Raw genomic sequence first — 21,903 nt, 5'->3', positions numbered from 1 at the left:
ATGTTGATATAACCAGACACCAAATAGTACAGACCAAATACTTCCGTTTACATGATTCCATCCATATATTTATATAATGTCTAACATGAGAAAATTAATATATGGTGATAGAAATAAAATGAGCATCCCCATCATCACAAAACTAACGATCTCTGTAGATAGAGGGGGACAAAAGGAAGAAAGGAAGGAAAGTTAAAGAAGTCATTGTTTGCAGAGTAGAGAGGGGTAAACTGGGAAACTGGAAAGGGACAGAAATGTTTCCTGGGGTGGAGGACACATCTTCTGTCTTGCTAGGGTAGGGATTATGCAGACATACTAATTTATCAAACCAAATAAAATGAGACCTTGAAAATCTCAATATTTCACTATAAGTAAATGAAACTTCAATATTTAAAGAGCATAAAAAAACATATATTTTCTACCATAGGCCAGGATTAAGGACAGAGCTATGGGAGAGCCCTAAAAATTCAGATATCAACCAGAGCACAAAGGCCTCTTGCCCACCAGGGGAGGTGGCAGTGTGCTTGGCAGGACATAATGGTGACACCAGACAGCCCTGCGTCACAGTGATTGTGCACCTTTAATGGCGTTCTTCAGACCGAGGCAGCACCAGACAGTGTGGTGTGTCAATCTATTCAGATCTTCTCCATTGACCTCCTACTCCAGGCTCACTCAAAGACAGCCTGACTTCCCCTAAACCTCTCACCTTCTGCCCTAAAGCTTTTCTGGGGCCCTGGAGTGGGACACACTCAATGCATATGTGTCCAAGATTTGCATGTGAGTTAGGATCCCTGGCTGTACCTTGGTCACTGAAAGAGGGAGCTGCTGGGTCTACACAACCCTACACATCACTAAGCACACACACATCTGCACACACACATCTGGGGGCCCCTTCCTTAGTTTCCTCAGAAAGTCTTTGAGGGGTACAGTCACCTTCCAGGTGATCAACTCAGGGGCAAGTCCCTTTACTCCATTGCTCCTCTTCCACAGTTTGCTCCTTCCATTCCTCACTCCTTGCAAACACATCTGCCAGCCAGTTGTACCCAAACCTTTGTCTTAAACTCAGCTTCCCAAAGAACTAAAGCCAAGAAAGCTTTGTGACTATGTACATCACAGACGCACACATTTGCAGTCACAGATGCTCCACTGGGTTCCGAGACTTTGTAAACACAGATCCCTGGTCAACTGGCTGCTTGCCTGGATGTTGTCCTTTGTATAAACGACAGCTCCTGCTAACAGAGTCAGCCCTGCTGAAGATATACACCTTGATGGGAAACAAGACAAGAATCATGACCTCACACCCACTCCTGAACCCGTCCCTGGGCTGTTCAGCTCCTGAAGGGTCAGGTCACTGCAGTTTGCCAGGATAGCACCTATCTTGTAAAAGCAAACAAACCAAATTCAAAACTTGTCAGAGCAGTTTTTGGATGGCTACTTCTCTCGTGCTCAGTGAAGTATGGTGACAAAAGCAACATTGAAAGAACGGGACTACGTGTGTGCAAGCATCACTGTTTCCATGGTGGCTCTCGGGCTCCGTGGGCTGGGCGATGCTCAGCGCCTGAGTACTCTTGTCAGACCACAGAGAGTCTAGATTTGAGGCTCATGTTCCCTCTTTGTCCATCCACCATGCATATGGCTACGGCGGCACAGAACCCACAGCTTTCAGTGGGGATTTCAACCTTGCATTTCTCTTTCTCCTGAGAAGTATCTCCCTGCCTCTCTTCCTTCCCTTCTTCCTTCCTTCCCTGCTTCCCTTCTTGTTTTAGCTTCTCCCTCCTTCCTTCCATCTTTGTTCTTTTACTGTCTTTCTTTTTTTTTTTTTTTTTTTTTTTTTTTTGGTTTTTCGAGGTAGAGTTTCAGGCTGACCTGGAATTCACTATGTCGTCTCAGGGTGGCCTCGAACTCATGGTGATCCTCCTACCTCTGCTTCCCAAGGCCAGCTTTCTTTCACTTAAAAAAAAAAAATAAATTTATAGATTTATCTCAGAGAGAGAGAGAGAAAGAGGCAGATAAATAGATGAAGAGAGAGAAAGAGTATGTGTGTCAGGTCCTTTAACCATTGCAAATGAACTCCAGATGTATGAACTACCTTGTGCATCTGGCAATATGTGGGTACAAGGGAATCAAACTCGGGTCCATAGGCTTTGCAGGGAAGCGCCTTAACCACTGAGCTATCGCTCCAGCTTTCCTTCTTCTTTTCGTCCCTTCTCTGTTCCTTGCCTTCCCGCCTTACCTTTCTTCCCTTCTTCTTTCCTTTCTTACATCAGTTTTTGAGGGGAGGGGTGTTAATAAGAAAGTGGTGGGCTAGGGAGATGGTGCAGTCAGGAAGGAGCTTGCCTCACAACCATGACGACCTGAGTCGGGGGCCCCAGAATCCATGTAAAAAGCTGCACAGGGTGGTGGGTACCTGTAATCACAGAACTGGGGAGACCTAGACCAAAGGATGCCTAGGACTTGCTGGCAACTAGTCTTGACAAAATAGGGAGTTCTGAGTTCAGTGACAGGCTCTCAAAAAAAGAAGGTGGAAAATGATTAAGGACTCTACCCAATATACTTCTGACTTCCCACATACATGCTCACACACATGCACCCACACACATACACGTGTACACACAGACATGCCTGGACGTGCATACACACAAAGAAAGTAAATGCTGGAAGACATAGTATAAATATGATATGATATAATATTCAGAGTGCCTAGTTCATTAAAGTCAAATGGCTTGCTACAACAGGTTTTCAGCCAAATTGCTTAATGTATGTTTTGTAACCCTTTTGTGAGGTTTCTGCCAACATTCAGCCAGAATGGAGAGAGTTGGTATGTCGATTCTCCTCTACAGGGAAGATTCAAGAAAACAGGAATAGGATGTGAAGACAAGCATAGAGAAGCATGTCGATGAAAACTGGAAAAGTAAATGAGCAGCTATGAAGTCCCCCACAGTGGAGGGAGCCAGGCCTGAGTTGCACCAAGGCAGGCCAGGGTCAAGGCCAGGACGAATTCATCAGCGTCTGTCCTAATTGCAACCGCAGCTCTCCATTCCACAAGCTGGTCGCCCCAGACACGGGCAGCGTCGGAAGACAGACAGCTTCCCGCAGAGGTATCTGTATGTTAGAATCCAGGTGTGTGTGGAGGAAGGGCTGAAACACGTCTCGACTTTGGTTCTGGTTTTCCTCGTTTATAGACTAGCCTAGAAGAGACTCTGGGTTTCATCACGACGGAAGAGTGCACACATCTGCCAGCAAGCCCGAAGCTGGCTCCCTGCACTGGCGGCTCTGGTGTCCACAGTGACAAACGCCGTCTGCGCTCTGCCCTCGCGGCCTCCGGGGCCTCCTCCACCGAGCAGACTTCCTCTTCCTCACCACCCCCGAACAGACCACATGGCACCGTGGGTCCCAGGTCTTGAGCCCTGTGGCACTTCTCCCTGGATCCTTCATGCCATAGCTCACAGGCCAAGCTGGTCACCTCTTGAGTTCTTCTACTTTAAGACCTGCTTGACTCCTTCTTCTTCAGTATTCCCAACTGTGCCTGGCAAATCCTGCCACCTTATCTACCCAAACACCAGAAGTCAAATTCCTTGGGAATAGAAGTTTTATCAAGATCATTTCTATACCATTGCCACTATCACAAAATGTCACTCAAGGCAATTTCTTGTTCTTCCTTGTGTGTGTGTGTGTGTGTGTGTGTGTGTGTGTGTGTGTGTGTGCTATATATGTGGGATTATGTGTTCCTACAAGTGTAGGTACATATGGGGGTTGTATGTATGTGTGTGTGTGTGTGTACATGTGAAAACATGAGGTTGATGTCAGGTGCCTCCCACCTTGTCCATCTGGCCTACGTGTGTACTGGGCAATCAAGTCTGGGTCCTCAGGCTTCACAGGCAAGTGTCTTAACTGCTAAGCCATCTCTCCAGCCAAAGGTGCCTTCCTAAGTTCCTCTCTGCCTTACCCTTTGAGACAGGATCTCCTGCTGCACCTGGAGTTCACATGCTTAGACGGGTTATCTCACCAGGGAGCCTCAGGGACTCCCTATCTCTGCTTTCCAGGCTCTAGGAATGCAGGTTTGTGCCACCATGCCAGCATGTTACATGGGGTCCAGGGATCTGAACTTGTGTCTTCCCCTTTCTCTGCACACCGAGCCATCTCCCCAGCCTCCAGTTTGATTTCTTCACTTGAAAAAAGTTTTTTTAAAAAATGGAGATGGGCTGGAAAGATGGCTTAGTGGTTAAGGCACTTGCCTGTGAAGTCTAAGGACCCAGATTGGATTCCCCAGGACCCACGTAAGCCAGAGGCACATGATGGCATATGCATCTGGAGTTCGTTTGCAATGGCTAGAGGTTGTGGTGTGCCCATTCTTGCTCGCTCATTCTCTCTCTCTCTCTCTCTCTCTCACTGCCCTTTTCTCTCTCAAATAAATTAATTAAAAATAAACATTTTTTTTTAAATGGAGGATATCTGCCTTACACAACATTTGCAAGGATTCAGGGCTATATTCACCTAAGACTCAAGAACATTGTGCCCCAAGTCCTGACGGCACCATAGAGAAAACACTCCAAGGCATTACCTACCCAGAAAGCCCACGTCAGAGCAGGCTGCTCCCCAGCCACCCTGGCGCTCCTCTCCTTTCCTGATCACAATGCATGCTGGGTCCCAGAAACAAAAGCTCTGTCAGACCAATGAAGGAGGAAGAAGAAAGGAAACCTGTGGATGGCAATCAGTGAGAGCTCTTGAAGCCTGGGCTCCACTAACTTTGTGGAGCCTTTGAGACAGTGTGTCACTTTGCTCCAGATACCCTCGCTTGGAGTGGGAAGGCTGGTGCTGGAAAGCACAGTGTTCCTTACAGCTCCTAGACCCACAGGACCACCCCCTCCCCTTCATCCTAGCCCCACGCCTTCCCATCTTCCTCATGAGTGAATGTTTACACAACAAGGCTGCTCAAAGACAGAACACTGACCTGGAGCAAAATTCAGAGGTAAAACAGCCAAGGCATGAGCAGAGAGAAAATAATACAGGTTAGGAATACTTTTCCTCCTCCCAGGGGAAAGACTTCTGTCACTTTCCAAGCTACAGTTTCTTGCAAGTCACTCCAGATAAAATCGGACCTGTGGGTTGTGGCCCTAGCCTGACAGACTCCCGAAGGCAAGGGGGCCAGTGGCTCAGCAGGCCGTGGGACCAGGCTGTCCCCTCCGCAGGGAACAGAAGGCTAAATCAGCCGGAAAAAGGTGGAGCCGCACAGTTCGGTAAGCACGCGTGCAGACAAGCGTGGATAATTTTAACTCCCAGTACAGCTGGGCTGGCCACTAAACTGTCACCTCACATCGAGCTTGTAACTGAGAAACCACAATTATCCTTTTGAGCACGTTTATGAGGAAACACGAAGAGCCTGTGGCGTTATGGGTGAGACTATTTAGAACAGGTGGATGGGGCCCTGGGCGAGGATGGCCACATGCGGTTCCCTGCAGAGTTTGGGAAGGGAAGCCAGACGGCCAGCTAGCTCTGTGGCAGCCCTGACTATAAAAGGGACAGAGCAGGGCTAGAGAGATGGCTTAGTGGTTAAGCGCTTGCCTGTGAAGCCTAAGGACCCCGGTTCGAGGCTTGGTTCCCCAGGTCCCACGTTAGCCAGATGCACAAGGGGGCGCACGCGTCTGGAGTTCGTTTGCAGTGGCTGGAAGCCCTGGCGCGCCCATTCTCTCTCTCTCCCTCCATCTGTCTTTCTCTCTATGTCTGTGGCTCTCAAATAAATAAATAAAAAATTTAAAAAAAAAAGGGACAGAGCAGAGAGCAGGCAGGGATGCCACGGAGGACCGAGGGAGAACAAGAGAAAGGGTCAAAAGCCATCACTAACTTCTCTACACGTGCCAACCCTGCCAGGGCTTTGGGGCCAAGGTTACTAAAGTGAGGAGCAAGCCTGTTTCTCGTCTTTTTTTTCCTTGAAAAGGAAAACTAACCCCCCCCCCCCAGTACATCTGACTCTCCCCTTCCTTTCCAACTTCCAAGCCTCAGGCAGTGACACGTGCAATTTTATCTATAGCTGGATCCAATATTGAACCACAACTTCAGAATATGATCTGTTTTCCTGACACTTGCTGACATGTTTTAGGTCATTAAGATAATGAATCATTTACATTCTGTGAATTCCTTTAAAAACTTCTCCAAAGAAAGAATTCATGGCTATAGACTCTAGTTTGGGAAACATTGAGGCTTCTGTTTCGAATTGTTCCCCAGCAGTTTCCCAGCTCAGGTTTAGAAAGATAACCAGGCATGAAAATGCTATGTTACTTTCAGCATATGACTTTCTTACTTCTTCCAACTTAAAAGACCCACAAGTTTGCATCTTTTATTTATTTGCTTATTTATTTATTGGTTTCCCAGGGTAGGATCTCACTCTAGGTCAGGCTGACCTGAAATTCACTATATAATCTCAGGGTGGCCTTGAACTCACAGCAATCCTCCTACCTCTGCCTCCCGAGTGCTGGGATTAAAGGCCTGCACCACCATACCCAGCACCTTTTTAATCCATACATTCTGGAGGCAATTTTAAAATGGGGACCAGCGCGGGGTGGGGTGCGGTTGATATCTAAAGGTACTGGTTTGTTTTACATAAATTTAAAGCATCCTTGGGGCAAAAGATTTGAATGTTGATTTCTACTAATGAAGTAAGACATTAGAAGTCTGTTAATGTCAGACTTTAAAAGACTCAAATGACAAGAGAAGAGCCAAATTCCAAGGGTGTATCACACAGAATCAATCAGTCAGGCGTGGTGGCTCATACTTTTGGTCCCAACACCTAGGTGGCTCAAAAATATATAATTAAATAAATAAAAGACAGTCAACCCATAAGAACAGGAAAGATTTCTGTTCTGATGGGGGTGGTATCAAGGGTTGAGGCAGAATTGCAAGGTATGAAGAGGCTGCGGGAGAGGGAAGATCACAGAATGAAGAAAATAAGGCGGTAACAACCCTAAGGTCCCACGCCAGGGTGCTGGGAGCAAGTGTGACACCAGACTCTTCCTCACCTAACTCCTCTTAAATCACTCCCCCAGAGGATTCTGCTCTATGGGAGCTCTCCCCAGACACTACAGGAGAGTGGGCAAGCCAAGAGGGTCATCTGTACGAAGCTGCTCTTTTCTGTTCTGTAAATGCAGGAAGGTCTGTATTTGCATTTGAAATGACAAGATATATATATATATATATATATATATATATATATATATATATATATATAAATGTGTGTGTGTGTGTGTCCCCAAAATGACAGATGAAGCCTAAAGCTATACATAGTGACAAATCCTGTCTCTGATATGATTTTCCTGTATATGTGGATTTCAATAGATGTGCTAGGCACACTAAAAGGCTACCTAACAATGAAATAGAAGGTTTGTAACATAGCGTAATAAAGGCTATTTGAATGCTGCTCTTTCTCACGCTGTGTGTATATCTTACTGTACTGTTGATCTGAGCAACCTCCACACACAGTGTGTTCTCTTTCCTTAAGAACTATCACCCTTCCACTGCAGGATCCACTGCAGGAAGCAGCTTTACCGTTTCTCTTTGGGCATATCCCAGTTGCCAGCATCTAGTCTTTCGCTTTGGAGTTGTTATAAATAAAAGTGACTTGAATACAAGCCCTGTGATGCCATCCTAGTTGATCTGGTAACCCAACACCTTTTGGGTGACTAATGGGCCAGCAGTGTACACAGCATGGACACACTGGACAAAGGGATGAATTCGATTTTGGACAAGCCAGACACACAGGGACGCTGTGAGATTTTTATCATACAACTCAGAATGACATCCAATTTAAAACCCATGACATGTTTATTTCTGGAATATTCCACTTGACCATTTTCAGTGCCTTGGGTAATGGAAATTATAGAAAAGAAAACGGGGGATAAGAAGAGACTACTGGGGCTGGAGAGATAGCTTAGCAGTTAAGCGCTTGCCTGTGAAGCCTAAGGACCCCGGTTCGAGGCTCGGTTCCCCAGGTCCCACGTTAGCCAGATGCACAAGGGGGCGCACGCGTCTGGAGTTCGTTTGCAGAGGCTGGAAGCCCTGGCGCGCCCATTCCCTCTCTCTCCCTCTATCTGTCTTTCTCTCTGTGTCTGTTGCTCTCAAATAAATAAATTTTAAAAAAAAAAAAGAAGAGACTACTGAATCTTTTGTAAGATGCTTTATTTTTTATTTTTTCCTTTAAATAGGATGAAAGAAACAAATGTGAAATACGGGCTCCCTTTCCTTTGACATTTTACTTGTGCTCAGACTGTGTGTCTTGGGCTAGCAGAGTCAGAATTCACCTTGGAAATAGTTGAAATCTTCAGTCTCAGGATTCCCTCTACCCATGTCCAATTCAATCAGAAACCCTCAAGAAAGGGCCGCAGTGTGCGCTGTCATAAATAGGCTCCATCTCAATAATTTGAATGCTTGCCAAACATTGCGAGGAGCACTGCTCTTGCTAGCTCCCTGCAGCGCGATTGCAGCATGATCTCTGCGGGCTGATTCTCCCTGCGTCAGGACAAAGGAGAGGACACCGCACGGCCCCCTCTGCAGGACACGCTTGCAGATCCTTCCCTTTGATCTCTTCAAGGCTCTGCTTCGTTCCTCCTAGGCACTTGATGGGCATGTGTTTAACTTACAAAATATTCCACTGCCAGCAGACATCTTGTGGATCAGGGTCTTTTTCTTCCCCCCCTTCTTTAGTCATTTCAGGTAACAACCCCCCCATGTGGCCTGTAACCCCAAGGACTCTGGTGAATGTTCAGATTGTTTCACCGACAGGAAGTGTCCGCGGCATTTAACACTGTCCAGAAATGAGGGGTGATAAACTCTGGTACCGCTACAAAAGGAACAGCCGGGCCCAGAGATGCAGAAAGTCGCGGGACACATTCTGAGTGAGAAGAGGAAACCCACACAAACTCAAAACAAAACCAGCTCAAATAAACCTCGTCCTCGCCATGTATAAACACAGGGAGTTCAAGAGAGAGGCTTTTGGCCTCAACATGAAGCCTGGAACAAGATAAGATGCATTCTCTTTTATTTTCATGTGCAGGCCTCAGGGGAGCCCCATTATAAAGGCATTTCAAATATCTGTTAATGATTTAATTGACTGAGTCCCCGTTCTCCCCATATTGGGTTTATCTGGGCAGAGCTTCCTGCTATTATCAGAGTCTGTGGCAGCTTAATGAAGGTTGTGTGTCAGCAAACACTGTTCTTAAAAAAAAAAAAAAAAAAACACAAAACACAAGGATAAACTTACAAGAAGCAAACTCTCCATTAGATACGAGGAGGTCACTCATGCCGTGACTTGACTTGGATGTCTCACACAGCTTCTTCAAGAAGTCCATGTGTCTTGAGGCAATGGAGCCGTTAAATCATATTTGGGGGGACATTTTTCTAGCTTGAAATATAAACTGACTAATGAAGTTACCTTTTTCACATCCTAGGGACTGGTCAGCATACCCCACATGAAAATTTGTTGCACGGAATATTCTCTGATTGATAACCTATCAAATTCCTACAGGAAGTCAGAGACAGGTTTGGTTTCTCTTGAAAAGGCACACTCGGTCCCAGCGCTTTGTGACTGAATGGAACTGTGCGTACTAGCAGGTTTTCAGAAGCAATAACTGGAATTCACTCTAACCCAACAAACCCCTTTTAACGAGGTCAGGGGAATCAGCGTGTTTGTGTTGGCCTGCCCAGCCATCGAGGCTCACAGATCTGGCCAGCTCGGGCCTGATCGGCAGCCGGAGAAGGCATTAGTCTCCCCCACATCGCTACCCTGTAAGCTCACGGCCAAGAGCAATGCCAGGGAGTTCAAGCAATTACTTTGCATTCAGGGAACAAAAGCCAGCGGTCCAAGAATCAACGTCCCCAGGAAAAGGTCAACAGTCCTCTGTGCTGCAATGGATGTAACAAATATTTAAACAAGGATAATGTAAAACGTGTTCAGTCGTTTTGATTTATTTCCAATCATTTGGCTTTTGCTCCGCGAAGTAGTTCACAGATTCAAACTTGACTGCTGCTGACTGGTTGAGCCATACCACTTTTTATTTTCCTTCTTTCTATGAGCCTTTCAATCATAACTAACAGTCTCTTCCAAGAAGTCACCACAAGCCTCGCACCAGACATAGTTCTCTGAGTGACTATACACTATGGGGCTTATAAGGCGGTGGGGGCTGGGCCAAGCTTCTGTACAATGCTGGGAGAAAGCTAAGCCCTACAAAGGCAGATCCAAAACCACAGAACACAGCCAGGCCCAGTTAATCCCCACCCTCCAAGCAGCTGCTCCCATTTCCAGGGCATAGGTTCTACAGTGACCAAGAAGGTGAAAACTACCTTCAACTTAGAATGGCAGCGCGTCTCCACGCGAGAGACCTTAAGAGATGGCCTGCACCAGGCCCCAGGAATCCGAGTCTAAGCTAAGGAAAATGGACTACCCAAGACTCAGCGAGTCAACAAGGTGAGATGGAACACAAGAGGGTGGGCTCTGGCCCCAGGGTGCTCCCTGCTCCCGCTCCTCCTCTCAACCACACAGCTGCGTGCATGTGTGGATGCACCAGGCAGCAAACTGAATCCCAGCGAGCAAAAAGGGTAGTGAGGGGGTTGGAGAGATGGTTTAGCCATTAAGGCGCTTGCCTGCAAAGCTAAAGGACCTCGGTTCAATTCCCCAGGGCCCATATAAGCCAGATGCACAAGGTAGCACATGCATCTGGAGGTCTTTGGCTGGAAGCCTTGGCGTGCCCATTCTCTTTGTCTCTCTCTATCTCTCTCTGTCTCTCTCCCTCCCTCCCTCTTTCCCTCTCTCAAATAAATAAATAAAAATATTTTTTAAAAAGGGGCAGCAAGGCAGGTACTGTTGAGACCCCTGGTAGCCAGTATCCCCAACACCTCTCTACACAGAAAAGTGGGAGACAGAGCACCAGGTGGACCATCTGCATTTGTGCCTACCTCCACACCCCCTCCCACACTGTCCTTCTCCATCAGCACACATACACACCTCCTGATATTTTACTTTGAGATCAGTGGCTGCACACTTGCCAATATTCCTACTGATTCCCTCAGTGAGAAAGAACATTGCTCCCTTTTACAGCCCTTCTTCCAACTCACTTTGTCACCACTGTTTGGAGCAGACTGTGTACCAGGAAGTACCAAGGGGTATCTTTTCCTTGTCTGATCATTGACCATCTCTCAGTCTTGTAACTGTTCTCAAAGTCATTATACTTCAAGGTGTCACTATTGTATCCAGGTGTGTGTGTGTGTGTGTGTGTACACATAGATGCATGTATGTGGGCAGATGCATGTGCACACGTGTCTGAGTGTATGCAGAGATCAGAGGACAACATGCACTGTCCTTCCTCAGTTGTGCTTAACCTTTTGTTGTTACTGTTTTGAAGTGGAGTCTCACTCTAGACCAAGCTGACTTGTAACTCATTATAGCTCAAGCTGGCCCCAAACTCACAGCAATCATCCTACCTCATCCTCCTGAGTGCTAGAATTAAAGATGTGCGCCACCCTGACATGCTTTAGTCCACCTTTATGGAGGCAGTCTTTCACTGGCCTATAACTCACCACTTAGGGGGCTGCAGAAATGGCTTAGCAGTTAAGACGGTTGCCTGTGAAGCCAAAGGACCCAGGTTTGATTCCCCAGGACTCACGTAAGCCAGATGCACAAGGGAAACATGCATCCGGAGTTCATTTGCAATGGCTAGAGGGTGTGGCGTGCCCATTCTCTCTTTTTGTCTATCTATCTCTCTTCTCTCTCTCTCCTTGCAAATAAATAAATAAATTTTTAGTTTGTTTGCAGTGGTAGAAGGTCCTGGCATGCCCATCCTCTCCCTTCCTCCCTCCCTCTCTCTAATAAATTTAATTTAATTTTAAAAGAGTCTTTCCCAATCACTCTCCACCTAATTTTTAAGACAGGGCATCTCACTGAACCCAGAGTTCACAGATTCTGTTAGACCAGCCAACCGGTACACCTCAAAGATGCTCCCCTCTGCACCTCCCCAGGACTAGGAATCAGGCACTCAGGACCATACCCGGCTTTGCTACTGGCGCTGAGGAGGCCAAATGCAGATCTTCGTCCCTGCCTGGCGAGCCCTTCTCTGACTGAGCCGCCTCCCCAGCCCACATAAGCTGTGTCTGATGACAAGATGCTGTGTGTGCGCCCACAACAGTGGACAGAGCTACTAGGAAATCTGCTCTGTTCCTAGAATGACAGCCTTCCCCCAGCAGTGTATTATAGCCAGACATGTTGATATAATGAAAATCTATTACGGAGAAAAGTAAAGACTGCTTGGGGAACTGTGGATAGGCTTAGGTTCATGAACATTTATTGAACAAAGGATATTTTCCAGATACCATGTCTTCACAGATCCAAACAATACCCAGAGCTGAGACCAGCAGCTTGGAGAGCATCAGATGGTTATGAAGTAACAAGTCCCTCGTGAGGAGCCAGATGGTGGGGGGAGCACATCCAAGACTTTTCTGAAAATACACCCAATCCACCAGGATACCATAACCCAAGCTGAATGCAGAAGTTAAACGAACTAGCTCATCACAGCCCCAACAAGATTCATTTTTTACTTTAAGAGAAAATAAAGGCAAGCTCAAAAGAGCAACTCACTGGCATTCACATAATCTGCTTTGTACCACGTTAAAAATAAAAGTTAAGGGCTCTAACAGACTCTTCATGAAAAAGAATAAATCTTCAGAAGTCATTATTTGGGATTCCTGGACATTGTGTGAGGAGCTGGTTGCCTATGACAACGCCCGCTGGCCTGGTGATTGTCAGTGGCTCAGATATCTGTCCATAAAGTTGCTACAGTAATTGATCAGCTGCAAGGAAAAGGTGGCATCAGGCAGGGTGACAAGTCTGCGCAAGGAGCCTGAGGTGGGCATGGGGAGGGGTGCACCCCCTCAGAAGCCTTGACTCTTGAAACAGAAGAGGTCAGTGGAATTTTCCTGTAGGCTACGGTGGGGGAGCCAGGTCAAAGTAGGTACTAATAACAGGCGGTGAGTGCTGGCCTGTACTCCTTTAAATCAAGGATATGGACAGCTTACTTCCACCAAACACCTGGAAATCGGGTTCTTTATTCCAATGCTAATTTCAAAGTTCAGAAACTGCACTTTTTAAGTAGTTCCTGTTTGCTGGCAGACAACAAAATAAAGGAAATGTATATGGACAGAAACGTGGAAACGAGGCACCACTTTGCCTTACCTTGAACAAAGCAAGAAAGCCCCTTTTGAGGTATGTTGGGCAGCTCTCTTCTTAGGATCTGCATCTATCCGGAAAAGAGAAGCAGATTCTCCAACGGAGAGTATGTTAGCATCCGGAAAATTGAGATAACACTTACTTTTTTGATAGACAGTATGATAGGCCTGTATTTACTGAAAAGAAAACTAATAAATTAAATTAAAAAAAAAAAAAGAAAGCACCTTTAACTACTCAGCTGCCTCCCCACCCACCTCCTGGATTTCAAAGACAGACGGTTGAATTCATCCAATTCCTGGGCTCATGACTTCATACCATCATCAGGCCAGACAGCTCTCCTCTTACACTTCAGTTACATATAGACTTTTTTCCGTCTATTTGCCTTGCCCTCTCTATACCTTTAACTGTTCTAATGCACAGGATGCATTGTGGTGGTTTGAATAGAATGGATGGCCCCCAATATATTCAGTTGTTTATTTGTTTGTAGATTGCATCTGCAGTCACCTGGCAAGAGGCAGTGTCACTGGGTGGATCTTAAGGTGTGGTGGTGGGTTTCAGATTTCAATCTAAAGATAGGCAAAGTGTGCCTAGCTGGAGTTCCTGAAGTGTGCTGTGGCTTTTGACCTGTAGGCTTGTACTTCTCTCTCTCTCTCTCTGCTTGGTCCTGTGAAGGCAGGCCAGCTTCTTCTGCCATTATGGCACTTCCCCTGGATCTGTAAGCTTCAATAAATATCCCTTCCTCCATAACTGTGTCTGGTCTGAAAGTTCATCTCAGTAAACCTGAAGCTGTCTGCTACATGCATGTTTTGGAATCTGTTGGTATCTCCATAAAATGTATAATTGTGCAAAATTCAGGATATTGTGAATAAGCCACATGATAACCTTTTTTTTTTTTTTTTTTTTTTTTGGATAATGGCACATCCAGAAGCCATAGACTGTTACTAGAAAAATTTCAGTGCCTGAGATGAGATCTCTTCCAGTGAATTGTTGGCCAGGTAAGTCCTTGATGTCCCCAAAATATTACAGACTATTGCCAAGGCTCTTGGTTTCTCACCAGGAATAGATGATAAAACCAAATTGCTGAAGACTGCACATGCCTGGGCTATAAGGTCACTGAGAAATCAAACTAGAGCTGAGCTGAAAACCTTCTCCCATTAGACCAGCTGACAGAAAACTGGAAAAAGCTTCATTGCATGAAGCCTTATGGGTAACAAAAGCTATCAGTGGTGAAAGCAATGGACACTGCAAGCCTCAAGTTTGGCCACCCTGGCCAAATGAGCCAGTGGGTGTAATAGTGGCATGTCAGTTATGGGGGAAACCAACTGGTCTGTAATTGGATCGGAGGCCTGCTCTATGAGAGGCAATACAGACATGGTACTGCACACTCAATCAAAAGCCTATGGTGGGGGAAGTCATGAGCATTAGGAGTATAATGCCTGCTCTTATATGGCTAAATGCACATATTTTTCTCACCACACTGCCCTGTAAGCACTTTACTTAATATTCATACCCATATATTAATGATACTCTTACTTTTGGTTAGAGAAACTTCTCTTTTCAGGTGGCAGTGACCACTAGGATGACCCAAAAGGCAACATAGTGCTGAGAAGACATGACAGAGGAGTGCTCAGCACTGAGACATCTCTGTCACACCTTCCAAGGCTCAGGGTCCATTGCAGAAGAGGTGGTGGAAAGCACGTAAGAGCCGGAGGAAGGTAGGACTGCTTATAATGCAATCAACCAGACAGAAATTGGTCTTGATAACCATGACCTCACAGTGCCTAGCACTATCTTCACAAGACCCTCATAATAGGAGGAAAAGATGACATCAAAATAAAAGAGAGACTAATGGAGAGGGGGAGGGGATATGATGGAGTGTAGATCTGTGAAGGGGAAAGTGAGGGAGGAAAGAGAATTACCATGGTTTGTAGTCTTAACTATGGAAGCTGTTAATAAAAGGGGAAAAATGCACAATTTTGTTTTAGATGTGTCTATATATATATATATTTTTTTTTTTTGGTTTTTCGAGGTAGGGTCTTACTCCAGCCCAGGCTGACCTGGAATTCACTATGGAGTCTCAGGGTGGCCTCGAACTCAAGGCAATCCTCCTACCTCTGCCTCCCGAGTGCTGGGATTAAAGGCATGCGCCACCACGCCCGGCTCGATGTGTCTATATTTTAATGTAGGATCATATTATTTTTCTCTTTTTAAATTTAGTGCTCTCTAGCACAGACTGGCCTTCAAATCTCAATCCTCCTGTCTCAGCCTCCCAAGTACTGGAATCATGGGTCTATGCCACAACTCATAGACTTTTCGCTGATCTACAAGGTCACAGGGATGCGTTCCACATCCCTCACCTGTCTGCTGGCTTTGTCTACGCTGCCAATTTTCAGGACACAGCTCTGCGTGCTATGGGACTCACCAGTGATTTGTCCCACTGAGGTCACAGTGAGGCAGCCAACCTTTTCTAGATTTCCTTGTGACACTTGCCCTCCCTCCCTCCAGGATGCACTTCATATGCAGTGAGAGATAAGACCCTGGCTTTGTTTTTCCCTGTTGGATGAGCCCCGTTTCTTGATACCTTCTATTAAGTAGTATTTTTTCTGTTGCCCACTGGCCTTTATCATAGTGATTTATTTTATCCAAAGGCATCAGTCCTGCAATCACTGCCCTTTAGTAAGCCTATTTCTCTATTTCTATAACAGTAGCATGCTGCTTTCTTCCTATATTTTTTTTCTTTTTAATTTTTTTTTTTTGTTTATTTAGTTGGTTGAGAAACGAAGATATAGACTGAGAGGCTTGCCAGGGCCTCTAGCCACTGCAGACAAACTCCAGATGCATGCACTACCTTGTACATCTGGCATTGTGTGGGTACTGGAGAATCGAACTAGGATCCTTAGGCTTTGCAGGCAAGCTCCTTAATCACTGAGCCATCTTTTCAGCCCCATCTTCCTATAGATTTATACAATCTTTTACTATCTGGTAGAGAAAGGTTGCATTTCCCAAAATAATTTGGCTATTTATGGTGGTTTGATTCAGGTGTCCCCCATAAACTTAGGTGTTCTGAATGCTAGGTTCCCAGCTGATGGAGATTTGGGAATTAATACCTCCTGGAGGCAGTGTATTGTTGGGGGCAGGCTTATGGGTGTTATAGCCAGTGTCCCCTTGCCAGTGTTTGGCACGCTCTCCTGTTCCTGTTGTCCAACATTATGTTGGCCACGGGATGATGTCCACCCTCTGCTCATGTTGCTGTTTTCCCTGTCATTGTGGAGCTTTGCCTCAAGTATCTAAGCCAAAATAAACCTTTTTTTCCCACAAGCTGCTCTTGGTCCAGCAATGCAAAACTGACTGCAACAGAGATGCTCTCCACTTTGTGCATTCTTAAAATTTTGTCCATAACATATAACCCCTGTGAACTCCAGATAAGTTTTGTTTTGTTGCCACAAGGAAAGCATCATGCTTGGAATTGTATTTTAGAACTGTAATTGGAAGTGGAGATAAGCAATTGCTTTTTCGGCAACAATCTACATTCTGTCAATTTCCCAAGCTTCCTTTTTCTAATCCTTTGTTCACTCTGATAGGTGACTATCTATTTAGGTCATAAACATCAGAGGATGCCCATTAAATAGCCTCCTCACAACTATTACACTGTCATTATTATTTTATTTTCATCCTATGGAGTTCACAAGGTCCTTCTACATATGTTAAGTGGCATTAGATGTTTCTAACCATAAAGCAGTTAAGCCCAAAGTCTAAAGTCTGCTATAAATTGAGACATACATCTTTACCCCACTAAGGGTAACAGAGTTTTTTCTAAGAATATTTTTATGTATTAATTTGCAAGCCATGGGGAGAGAGGGAATGAGAATAGGCATACCAGGACCTAGTGCAGCTGCAAATGACCTCCAGACACATGCAGAGCTTTGTGTCTCTGACTTTACATGGATACTGGGGAATTGAACCCAAGCATTCAGGCTTTGCAAGCAAGCACCTTTAACCACTGAGCCTTCTCTCTATCTCTGTTTCCTATGAGGTTTTATCATAAATTCACATTAGATTCAAATGACTTTTTTCCTTTGGGTGAATGTCATAGTACATTTCCTGAAATTGAACCATCTTTGCTTTTCAAGGCTAAGTCCTCCATGATCATCTTTTTTTTTTTTTCTTTTTACCTTTCTATACCTATTTAGTATTTTATTTTGCAATTTTACAACTATGTTCAAAAGCTAAAGAGACCTTTTAAAAACTACCCTTGGCAGAATTTGGAATCAAGACTAAGCTTGTCTCATACCGTGATTGCTAGTGCTTTAGCTATTTTTCTACTTCCCAGAGTTGTCTATGAGTAAAAACTTCAGTTGACCTCACCTACAAAACGACTGTATTTGGAAGTCTGAGGGCACAAAAACCTTCACTACAATTTCCATGTCATTACTGCTTATCAGCCTACTTAAGTTTTCCAGTTTCTCTTTCATCTATTGTGGCATTTTGGAATTTTCTAGAAATGTAGCTTTCATGGGAAGCTTTCCATGAAAGTTTCCATTTCATACAGTTTTTAAAAATCTGTGGATGGATAATTTTTATATCACTTCTCCAACTTGTTCTTTTATTTCCTTTTCATTCTGGATTCATGATTTTTCTCATCAGCCCTCCCAGGAAAATGGAGGCTCTTTCATTGCTGGGGTTTTTTTTTTTTTTTTGAAAGTTTTTAAAAATTTCTTTTAATTTTTAGTTTATTTATGAGAGAGAGAGGGAATGGGCACACCAGGACCTCTAGCCACTGTAAATGAACTCCAGACGCATGCACCATCTTGTACATCTGGCTTATGTGGCTCCTGGAGAATTGAACCTAGGTTCTTAGGCTTTGCAGGCAAGTGCCTTAACCACTAAGCCATCTCTCCAGCTCTCATTGGTGGTCTCTAAATACCAGATGTGGTTCCTGTTCTTTCTAGTGCAGTATTCTTTGGGCTGCCTATCATGAATTTATTGTCTCTCTCCCATTCCTCTTGCTTTACCAACTTCTCCATTGGAACTCTTCATGCGTCTTCCATATTTTTTGTTTTCAAACAAATGTGTCTACAGCTATTCAGTCTGTACCATCCTTTCAAATGCTGTTTTAGCTGTACTACAAATTTTCTAAACTTTGCTGTGTTATAAGTGTTTTGTAATTTCCTTTGTAATTCCTGTTTTGACCTGGGTTTAGTTTGGTTCCAGATATTTGGGCTGTTTTCTTTTTAATCTTTCTTTTGACATATATTTCTCATTTTTATCACATTATTAAAGAGTATATTCTTCACTAAGCAAGATACATAAAATGCAGAAGATTCCTTGGAGGCCTAATAAGTGATGATTCCTGTTAATTATTCTCAAAAGAAAAAGCATTTTCTATGTGTTGTATATAAAATTCTGTACATATGTTTCCCTGCTGGTATTATTACTTAGGAGTGTCATAGCTCTGTTCATTTGGTCCGCCTCACCCCATCAGTTTGAAAGAACAGGTTTAAGCTCTCTATCCACAATTGTCAACTCTTGTCTGTTTCTTTCCAGACTTTTGCTACATATCACATATTTAAAGGTGACACTATTAGGTGCGTTTCATCATGAGTAGACATTACTCAGCTGTTACACTTAAAAGCATATGACATTTCTCTGTGGCCCTTGGTGTTTTGTCTTTCAATTCATCAGAATTATTATTATTCCAACTTTCCTTCATTCCAATTTGCCTAGCGTAATATTTTTATTTTATCATATTTATTTGCAAGGAGAGAGAGAAAGAGAGTATGGACACACCAGGGTCTCCAACCACTGCAAAGGAGCTCCAAATGCATGCGTAATTTTGTGCATCTGGCTTTATGTGGGTACTGGAGAATCGAACCAGGGTGGTTGAATTGTGCAGGTAAGCTCCTTAACTGCTGAGCCATCTCTCCAGCCTATCTAGCATAATATTTTTTCATCCCTTTGTCATGAACATAATGGGTTCTTTTCTATATGGCTCTATGTTCTCTACCCAGCCTGAGAACTTCTGTCTTTTGACTGATACATTTGCATATCTTACAATTACAGTATGCTAGGGTTTATTTCTGCCATCTTATCTTACTGTTTTAGACCTATTCCACTCTTGTGATTTTCTTCTCTTTCCTGTGCTCCTGCATTAGTTACTTTACTTGTTGCTGTAACCAAATTCCTGACAAGAAGCAATTTAAGGGTGCACAGACAGCAGGTTCCATGGAGGGTATGGGACATCGTCCTGGCTAGAAAGGAGGAGGCATGTGGCCCAGTGGGCAGCAGGCTCCAGTGGAGACACTGGAGTGGGAGACAGGAGAAACACACCTGGGGGGCTCCGGAAGTGACCCGGGAAGGCACAGGGCTGTGCTCTTGCAGGTTAGTAGAGAAGTCTAGGAACCAGCTCAGTCTCTGTATTCTTTCAACATGATCTCATTTCCATCCTATTTCGGCTTACAGTTCTAGGGGACACAGCCCATGGGCGGGGGAGGGAAGACACAGCAGCTGGTCACATGACCTCCTCAGTCAGGAAACAGTATATAGGAAGGGGCAGGGCTACATAACCTCAAGCTCCACTTCCTCAACTGCACTTGCAGAGAACCACTTCCTCCAGGGAGACTGTAGCTCTAGAAGTGTCCACGACTTGCCTCAACCCACCACCAGCTGGGAGCCAGGTGTTAAAACACATGAGCTTACGGGAGGGGTCTTCACATTCAAACTGCAGCACTACAAACTTTGATTGATTCTACTCATTTCCAACTTGAAGTTTGCACATTCTCTCTTGTTTTCTGATAGCTTCTCCTAACTTATTAAGATCCACAATTACATTGCTCACCCTGTGCATTTCTCAACTTACCAGCACTTACATCTTGGCACTAAACAAGCACCTTGGCTTGCCCTTACCTGCCTCTGTTCTCCACCACTAGCCCATCATCACTAGGGTCACTACGCCTACAATTTCAGCTCTCATTTGTTGTCACATCGACGGTGGGGACAGGTCATTGGTTTCCCTTCTGGAGGTGGGTGACTTTGCGACACAGGAGAGGGCTATTCCTTCTTGACTCAAAGAAAGTTGAAAGCAAGCTTGTTAGGGAATAAACTGCCTTCTCCTTGTACAGCCTGGCAGGGTTGTTGACTCACAAGCAATTAGCAAACATAAACTTTACCACATGAGTGAACATCAGATCATCACAAACAACTCTCACCTTCAAAGCGCCTGGATGAGAAGGGACTATCTCACCGTTCCCAGGAGACACACCATCCCGCCACCTAGCTTGATGATAGATGACCCGACTGTGGATATCCCAAGGCCCAAGCCATGCTGTTGCAGTCAGATTCGCATTGCTGGTAGAAATCACCTGACCAAGAGCAGCTTGTGGGACAAAAGGTTTATCTTGGCTTACAGGCTCAAGGGGAAGCTCCACGTAGGCAGGAAGAAATGATAGTGTGAGCAGAGGGTGGACATCACCCTCTGGCCAACATAAAGTGGACCATAGCAACAGGACAGTGTGCCTAACACTGGCAAGGGGAAACTGGCTACAATACCCAAAAGCCCGCCCCCAGCAACACACTGCCTCCAGGAGGTGTTAATTCCCAAATCTCCATCAGCTGGGAACCTAGCATTCAGAACACCCAAGTTTCTGGGGAACACCTGAATCAAACCACCACGCGTGCCTTTCTGAAACCTGAATCAAACCGCCACGCGTGCCTTTCTGAAACAGAAGCGCCTATCTTCACATAGGGTCGGAAGGGCAGATGTCCATTAAGCAAATGTTGATAAGCCAAAACAGGCTCGTCGTGCGCGATTTCACAAATGGATGCTGCAGTTCAGAGTGATCTTGAAGGTAATTAGATGTGTGTTTATACGCATGTGCATCTGCACTTATACATGCAGACATACATCTGAACACTCACATCCACCCACTCTCAGCAAGATTTAGCTTCAAGATTCATCATTAAACTGCCATCCTAGACTCATTTTCTTTTTTTAATATGTTATTTATTTATTCCAGAGAGAGAGAATGGGCACGCCAGGGCCTCCAGCCACTGCAAACGAACTCCAGATGCATGAGCCACCTTGTGCATCGGGCTTATGTGGGTCCCAGAAAATTGAACCGGGATCCTTTGGCTTTGTAGGCAAACGCCTTAACTGCTAAGCCATCTCTCCAGCCGCCACAATGCCCCCCCACCCCCGGACTCATTTTCTAACACTAGTTATTATTACTACTAACATTAGTATTCACCATTAAAGAACTATTCTGCCCAAAGAGAACCCCATCTAAATTAGCCACTTGGGCCCCTTTTCTTAGGTTCTCTTTCACAGACCTTCCCATGTGCTGATTTCTTTAGCCCAGCCTAGGCCCATCTAGGGGCTCTGTAGAATCTTCTCGTATTATCGCCCAGCTGGAACAGGCAAGCTTCACAAGCCTTAGGATGGAAATGAGATCATGTTAAACGAGTGCAGACACTGAGCAGCCTCCTACACGTCCTTGCTCACTTGCAAGATATCAGCCCTCTGCCTCTGTCTTCCCTAGTTATTTTGGGGACACCTGAGGCATGTTTCACCTATCTGCCACTCCAGTGTCTCTCCTAGAGCCTGTCGCCCACTGTGCCACATACCTCCTCCTCCTTTGTAGTCAGGATGATATCCTAGACCCCCAATAGAACCTGCTGTGTGTGCACCCAAGAAAAGGCAGCCC

This window comes from Jaculus jaculus, chromosome 1 (genome assembly GCF_020740685.1).
Source record: "Jaculus jaculus isolate mJacJac1 chromosome 1, mJacJac1.mat.Y.cur, whole genome shotgun sequence".
In the NCBI taxonomy this organism is placed as follows: domain Eukaryota; kingdom Metazoa; phylum Chordata; class Mammalia; order Rodentia; family Dipodidae; genus Jaculus; species Jaculus jaculus.
Note: the sequence above shows the minus strand (reverse complement) of the source record.